Here is an 8,825-nt window from a genome sequence, read left to right on the forward strand (position 1 = left end):
ACTCATGTTATCGATTATTGTTACAAGAGGCGAATTCACCACAATACCAAAGGTTCATTCCTTATCCAGAGCGTAAGCAAAATGCGCTCACTAAAAGAGAATAACAGGAAAGTAAAGAAACGCAAAAAACCAAATTTTTAGTCCAAAGAATGGCAACAACAAAACTAACATCACATAAGAATGGAAATGTACCCTGTAGCATCTCGGAATAGACTTAGAGCACACCACAAACTAGACTGAAAGTGATTGTAACTAGTGCAAAGTTTGGTCCAACAACATGTAAATTTCTATTTACATTTAACATTGAATGTCCTAGGCTCGGACCAATTGTCCGCTTCTGCATTACATTGTAACCAATTTTGGGGGAAAAAAAATAAAACGTGCGCCAGCTGCGATTCGAACCGGGGTTCTCAGATTTTTTTAGCGGATACTGTCTCCGCATGCCAACATGAAAATTTGTTGACTAAGTGCCTATATATCAGTAAGTCGCTAATTGTACCCGTTGTCCGCTATTGTATGACATTGTAACCAGTTTTAGTTCATAACTCATACCTTATGCATTACATTCGGACCACTTTTAGTACAATTCACCTGTTTTACATTACATCGCTTTATATTTTTGGACTATCTTTGGTCTAGATACAAAGGTACTATACCTACGACTATATTTTTCGAGCGATTGGACCAATCTTTCCTTCAGGGTATGCACAAAACACATTCTCACAAGCACAAGCACAATAAACACTATGTCAATTATTTTTTGCCTCCTTCAAATTTCAATTGCCCTTTTTTACTTTTTAGATTATTCTCACTTTTTGCGTATTCTTTAATTTCCGTTAATTTAAATTCAGTTGAGTTTGACACTTTTCAAGATTTTGCCAGCAAAAATTCTTCTGACTAAATCTGACTTCCTCGGACTGAAGAGAGTCACTCTCACTGAGTGTTGCTCTCTCATTTTTGCTGTTATTTTCGAGTTAAGGAACGCTTTTTGGATTAAATCTGACTACTTCGGACTTTTTCTGACTATTTCTGGGAGATAAGGAACGAAACTTATAATTGAAGGTAGTTTCATTTATTGACATTCGTTGTTGTTGCCGATCACTTGACTTTTAACAAGTTTATGACATTTAACTTAAATCATACTACCAGATTCACTAGCACAATAATTTTTGTTTCTTGAAAAAGTAAAAAAAAAAAACCAGTTTGAAGTTAGTGAAGTTGGATGAAAATATTAAAAGAAAAGTCTTGGCGTTTCCAAGAATTCGGTACACTTGTGCAAAGTTTCGAAAATAAAGTTTTTTGTTGTCCCGAGGAGAGTACGTAATGCGATGTAATGCAGTTTGCGGACGTAAAATATTTTTATACCTCGATACGATGTACCGTTATCCGTGAGAGAGGAAGGAGGTGCACCTTGTAACGATAACTCTTTTTGGATTCTCAGAAATTCCTGATAAAGATGTGGCGCTGCTAAAATATATTCATATATACATACCAGGGATGTTGCGAATGTGGAATTTTAGACATCCGCGGATGCTAATGCGGATGCGGATGTTTAAAAGCTAGCATCCGCGGATGCGAATGCGAATGCGGATGTCATGTATTTTCAAGAAATAATTTGGATGGGTAAATAGGGTGATTTATTTAAGTAAATAAAAAAAGGAAGCGTTAATAATTTTTAATAATCTGCCTTATCCTGAGTTTTGCCCGAAAAAAATTCTGCCGAAAATTTGTATTCCGCCCATAGTAAATATGTACATGAAAACCAAAAGTGAAAAGTGAACCGGTTTGGGGAAAATTAAAGTCATGATAAGACTGAATTTTTTTTAGTACTTGAATTAAAAAATTGGAACATTATACTTAATAATTTTGAATTGCACGACCCACTCCGTTGCTTATGCCAGGATTTTAACTCTCATTCCAGCACGTTTGATATATCAGATCCGCTTTTCAGCATTAAGAAATCGATACTGTCCTCTCCCAATAAATGAATCATTAAAATAAAGACAAAATCGGCTGATGAATTTAGTTCTGTAGCTGAACACTTTTAGATCTCGACACTTAACAAACTCCTGCCTATCTTGACTCGGCGGAAAAATTGAAAATACCAGGGACAGATTAGGATATTGATGAAGATGGAGATGGAGAAATAAAAGATGATGAAATAAAAGTGAGAGAGTGAAATAACTCTTATCCGATAACGTAAAAATAAACATCGGGCAGTAGCTGTTATCAAGCAACGTAAAAAATAAACGTCGGGCAATAACAGTTATCAAGCAACTTACGTAAACGTTACGAAATAACTCTTATCGGCAACGGAAAAAATATTTCTCCTTTAATAACTGTTATGAAACAACGTTTTCGTTAAATTTCAGAATTCGGGCAACGTTTTCAATTTCCAAATTCGAGATAACAGTTATTTTTTGTCCCTGGAAAATACTGGTTCCGTACGTCATGCGGACTGCGCCCCTCGTGCGGATGGGCGGGAATGGAGGATAAAAACCGTTGGAATATATTAAAAAACCTTTCGAGGGGTCGTAAATCAAAGCTGCGCCTCTATATAACTATGCGCTCGAGGCGACAAAACTTGAAAAACTTGAAAATTGGCAAAATTGTAAATTCTTTTTGACTGACACTGCACCAGTTCAGAGGACTTTCAGTTATATTTATTTATTTTTATTGCGGTGCAATAGTTACTTTTTGAGAATTTCATCGGGGCTGCAATTATCGGATGTATCCTCCTGACTTTCATCTTCACAATCTAGCAGCATGGCACAATCGTTGTTTAGACACCGTTTTTTCCAAAGAATTCTTTATTCTCATTCTTTTGGTTGTTTCGGAATTTGGAGAAACTGTCACGTCATCAGAGTTTTTCGATTTTAGTTTTTGTAACTCATTTTTAATGCTTTCTTCTGTGACTGGTTCGATATACGTCTGTGCACTTGCACAATATTCCAGGGACCGAAAATAACCAAATATCCAAATTAAACAAATTCGGTATCATATTAAAGAGGACTAATAGCTTTTAAACAGAAATAACGAATGAAGGTCACCACCTCTATTTAAATTTTTTTATAACTTAATACTAAAGAAATTCATTTAAATACATACCTGACCCAATGTTTGTTCTATGGTAATTAATTAACATTTTTTATTGAAATATTTTTCAATGTGTGGCTTTCCTCACTTCGACATTTCAGTGTTAAAACTATTTCAGTCCCCTTTCATTGATACCAAACTTGTTTAATTTGGATAAGCCGTTTGTTTATTATCCGGATATGACGTTTATTTCGGAATACAAAATATTTGGCCAAGTTTAACTCGTAAAAAAATAACTGTAATTTTCAGTCCCTTCAATATTCGCATTCGCAAAAGATCCGCATTGATTTTTTCGAATGCGAAAGCGAATGCGAATGTTAAAATTAATGCGGAAGCTCCGCGGTTGCGAATGCGAATGCGAATATTCGCAACAACCCTGATACATACATATAAGCACGAAACTATGTATTTGTGACAAGAATTATTCACATAAGATGAAACTACTGGAGTTTCATTTTATAAAATTGTTGTTTATAGAAAAATACATAAGTAAGACAGTTCGGGCACGGTTCTGTTATTTGTACAATGATTTTGGGTAACCCGTTTAAAAAAATTTTAACATATAGTTCTAGCTAGAGAATTAAGCTTTAATTTTAAACAAAGATTTCGGATTAAAATATGCACCTCTTTTTATAAATTTAGAGGTGGATTTGGCGCAAAAATACTGTGGATGGCGTATTCGGAGTTGGACTGATGAGGTAATTTTTTCTTGTGCGCCGAAGGCCACCAATAAGGAAGCGCATTCCCACGACAGCCGGTTCTACGTACCGGAATGACTCGGGTTTTACCAGACCAAGGGCTGTTGTTTCGGCGATCTAACCCCGTTTAGGTCGGCGAAATCCATCAAACGTTGCTCGATTCTAGGGCTACACCTTCTCCGCACCCTTCTGCTCAGGGCTGGCATAAAGTCAAACCCAGGGCCAGAAATTTACACCTGCTGCGTATGCCAGAGACGACTGCATACAAACTCCACCTCGGTTCAGGTGCAATGCCTGTGGCGGGTGGAGTCACCTCCGTAACTGCTCGGGCCTACGAACGCACCGGCAATGGACCACGTCGTTCGTGGCCCCATGCTGTGCGAACCGGACCGCCTCCACGGCAAACCACCACCCGCCTGGGCAGCACACAATCAACACACCCACACATTCCCACGACAGCCGGTTCTACGTACCGGAATGACTCGGGTTTCACCCGACCAAGGGCTGTTGTTTCGGCGATCTGACCCCGTTTAGGTCGGCGAAGTGTCTTAGAAGTTGTCCGTCCATAGGGCTACATTCACTACGCATTCTCCTACTCAGGGCTGGCATCGAGTCAAACCCTGGGCCAGAAACATACACCTGCTGTGTATGCCGAAGACGATTACACCACAACTCCACCTCAGTCAAGGGTAATGCCTGCGAGGGGTGGAGTCACCTCAGGGTCTGCTCGGGACTACGGACACACAGACAGTGGACCACGTCGTACGTGGCCCCCTGTTGCTCAAATAGAGCAACCTCCACGGCTAACCATAGTCCGCCCGAGCAGCGCCACACACTCACACAGCAGCCACACACAGTCACCACAACACAACAACATAATAACACCACAGACCGTACGACAGCCACTACAGACCACATAACACACACAACCGCCCCACCACCCACACGCCGCCGCCAACAACTCCTGGTTCCCCCCTACAATCTGCACGGTATGTCAGACCAGGATATTCCGTAATGTGACATCAGTCAAGTGCAACACCTGCCTTGGCTGGTGCCACTTTAGGGCATGCTCAGGTCTGCGTACCACGCGAGATTGGACGGGGAACTTCGAGGGCCCGTGTTGCGCTGCTCGGTCGCAGACTCCAATTGCGACGCCCCCCACCACCACCACAGGGCGGCAATCACCTCAGCAGCGCACACAGCCAACGGCGGCAAGAACATACACCTCACTCACACCCCACATCACGACACGTCTCCCGAACCACATGAAGCTCCTTCAATTCAACTGTAACGGGCTACAGAGCAAGATTGAGGAGATAACCGTCTTCATGTGTCGGCATGGTATATTAATAGCTGCGGTCCAAGAGACGAAGTTGCACAGCAATTCAACTTAGTTGAATTGCGCCGGATACAACGTGAACCGTCGAGATCGCGAGCGAGATAATGGTGGTGGCTTAGCGTTCATCACGCACCACACCGTGCAGTATCGTCTTATCGAAGCAGACATCGACCGCAGGGATACCACCCTAGAATGTCAGGGCATCGCTATCCGGTCAGGCGATGTCGAGCTCGAAATATTCAACATATACATACCCCCTGTCACCTGCTGCCCGGCAGGATATCACCCTGATATAGGTGCGCTCCTCAGAGGTGAAAACTGTATGGTAGTAGGTGACTTTAATGCGCACCACGTTCTTTGGCACTCAAGCCTGTCAAACGATCGTAGGGGAACAGACTTGGCTGAGCAGATAGACGATTCGACATTCTGCACAATGAACGACGACGCACCCACCAGGATTATGGGTAACTGCAGTAGCTCGCCAGACATCACAATAGTCAGCGCTGGTCTGATAAACAGCATAACGTGGCGACCTATGCTGACTCTAGCATCAGACCATCTACCCATAGTCATCTCGATTGATAAACCAACCGACTTTGCCTCCGCCAAACACCGGACCTGTATCAACTTTTCTAAAGCTGATTGGAAAGGTTACGCGGAGTTTACCGAAAACACCTTCGCAGCGCTCCCCACACCAACCGACGTCCATCTCGGTGAACGTAAGTTCCGCAGGGCTATCACTGCTGCTGCAGCTCGCTTCATACCGGCAGGGTGTATATCGGACCCACGTCCAAACTTCCCTGCCGAAGCGGCTGTTCTAGCCGATGAGCGTGATAGCCTTCGTCAGGCCGATCCCGGAGATCCCCGTATCAGGGATCTCAACGCGGAGATTCGGCAACTTGTAAACGTACATAAGCGGAAGAAGTGGGAGGAGCATCTGAAGACTTGTAACTTCACCTCTGGTGTGAGCAAGCTTTGGTCAACCGTGAGGTCATTGTATAATCCGACGAAGCACGACGACAGAGTCGAAATTTCCTTCGGCGACCATGCTTCGTAGGACCCGGAGCGATGCGCGAGCTTTTTTAGCCGGCAGTTCATACTGCATCCTCCGGTGGACAAAGCCAAGCGTCGAGTGACCAGAAGGTTGCACAAACTGCCAACAACTTGTGCCCCCCTTGCTTTCACTTGCGGTGAAGTTCAGGTGGCCATCGGGAAGGCGAAAGCCTCCAAAGCCATGGGTCCCGACGGAATATGCATGCTGATGCTGAAAAATTTGGGTCCTACGGGGGTAGCGTACCTAACGGAGGTCCTCAACTTGTCAATGGCCACTCTCATCATCCCAGACATCTGGAAGGTGGGGAGAGTGGTCCCACTGCTCAAACCGGGGAAACCTGCCAACAAAGGAAATTCGTATCGTCCGATTACACTCCTTTCCCCGGTAGCGAAGACACTCGAGGCCTTGCTACTCCCGTACTTCACAAATCACCTGACCCCAGCGAAGCATCAGCATGGTTTCCGTAAAGTGCACAGTACAACAACAGCACTTAACGCCATAAACACTCAGATAACTCGTGGCCTTAACCGTAACCGTCCCTGTGAGAACGATTCTAGTAGCGTTGGACTTGTCAAAGGCGTTTGACACCGTCTGCCATTCCACGCTACTAGAAGATATAGAGGCCTCCTCTCTCCCACAGAGGCTCAAACGGTGGTCGGAAAATTATCTGAGTGGTCGACATTCGTCGGTAATGTTTAGAGACAAAACGAGTAAGCAGCGAAAAATAAAACAGGGGTTTCCTCAGGGTGGTGTCCTTTCCCCGCTACTGTTTAACTTTTATATTTCAAAGCTCCCTCAACCACCAGAGGGAGTCTCGATTGTCTCCTATGCCGACGATTGCTCGATCATGGCGACTGGGAATGGAATTGATGACCTGTGTTCGAAAGTAAACGGCTATCTCTCCGAACTTTCTCGCTTCTTCACTGCAAAGTGTCTAGCCCTCTCCCCTACGAAATCCTCCGCGACCCTGTTCACAACCTGGACGAAGGAGGTCAGGCTACCGCTGGGGATTCACGTCGATGACACACCAATTCCGACGGTGAATAACCCCAAAATACTCGGAGTAACAGTCGACAGCCTGCTCTCCTTCTCTGCGCACTCAACCGCTATTGTCAATAAAGTACAGAGCCGCAACAAGGTCCTCAAGTCGCTAGCCGGCAGTACTTGGGGCAAAGACAAAGAAACGTTGCTGGCAACATACAAGGCAATAGGCCGGCCGGTTTTGAACTACGCAGCGCCAGTGTGGTCGCCAGGGACTAGTAGGACGCAGTGGACGAAGCTACAGACTGTACAAAACACCGCACTCAGGACAGCGACGGGATGCCTCTTGATGTCGCCTGAACACCACCTACACGGCGAGGCGCAAATGCTCCCGGTAAAGGAGCATAATATAATGCTCTGCAAGCAGTTCCTGATCGGGAGCCACAGAAGTGGCCACCCAAGCAGACAGCTGCTTGCAGAGGAGCCCTCGCCTAGGCACGTCAGGAGGCATCTATATGAACTAACGGACGAAGTCCAGAGGTTCATTAAGAAATGCGACTCTGAAGTTGCACAATAACAGGACTCATGGAAAGGACGAGAATTAAAAAAAAAATTAAAAAAAAACAGCATGACTCGTAAATGAAACAGAACCAAAGTGGAAGTATAAACTTTCAAATAAGACCAATATCAATACAATCTATGGAGCCATTCCAGTGTTATGCGTGTTGTATTTGTTACGCTAAGGATTTTTTGTTAATGTCATCAGATCTACACTGTTAATACGATTTTCAAAATCTATGTATGTGCCAAATTAAAGGGCTCGACCTTTAGATGTGCAATAATGTTTTATTTTTTTTTAAAAGAGTTGCCACCTGTTAAAAAATTATATTCAAGTTATTTAATAATTAAAATTAACCTAGCTAACAATGATAATTATATAATAAGTTCTTCATCAGAATCATTGTTAGAGATGTTCTCGTCTTCTGTTTCACTTCCTTCTGCGTTAACAATCTGTCTATAAATGAGGAAAAGAACGAACGACCACTTCCTTCATTATTTTTTAGGGAAATGTTTAGTTATTGGCCCATCGTTTTTGGGGTGGGGGGCGGAGGGGGAGGGGGCGTCGCCCCCCAAACCCCCCTCATTCGAAAGGGGCCAGTCGCCACTTTACGAAAATTGTGATTAATTGGTTAATATTAAAGTTATAAAGAAAGTTATAGCTCATCGAGTAAAGTGTAAAGTGAAGGAGAATATAAAAATATATTGCTGATGTAGCTGCTTTAAGAAGAATAGGAGTGATAAATTTACGCTAATTTCCGAATTTTACAAAAAAGGGCATATTTCAAACCCAATTTGTAAATAAATTAGTGACCCAAAATTACAATAGTGGATGTTATAATAATGGGTAGACCCTTGGCTACAGTGTGTGCAATTTTTTTTTGGATCGGGTCACCCCTTTGGACGCAATACCCCGAAATAGGTGGGCCACTTACTAAACAGTACCCATTTTTTATTCTTTTTTGTCCGCCCATCTTGCATATAATTGGGTTTTTTCTTCTATTGAGAATGTACGATAATTTAAAAGTAAGTGAAGTTCAATTATTAACGAATGACTTATGTTTCATGTTGACCATGTTATATTCAATTTGATTGTGTT

The sequence above is a fragment of the Rhagoletis pomonella genome, unplaced genomic scaffold, assembly GCF_013731165.1.
Source record: "Rhagoletis pomonella isolate Grant_MI unplaced genomic scaffold, Rhpom_1.0 Rhpom_scaffold_00003, whole genome shotgun sequence".
NCBI classification, from domain to species: Eukaryota; Metazoa; Arthropoda; class Insecta; order Diptera; family Tephritidae; genus Rhagoletis; species Rhagoletis pomonella.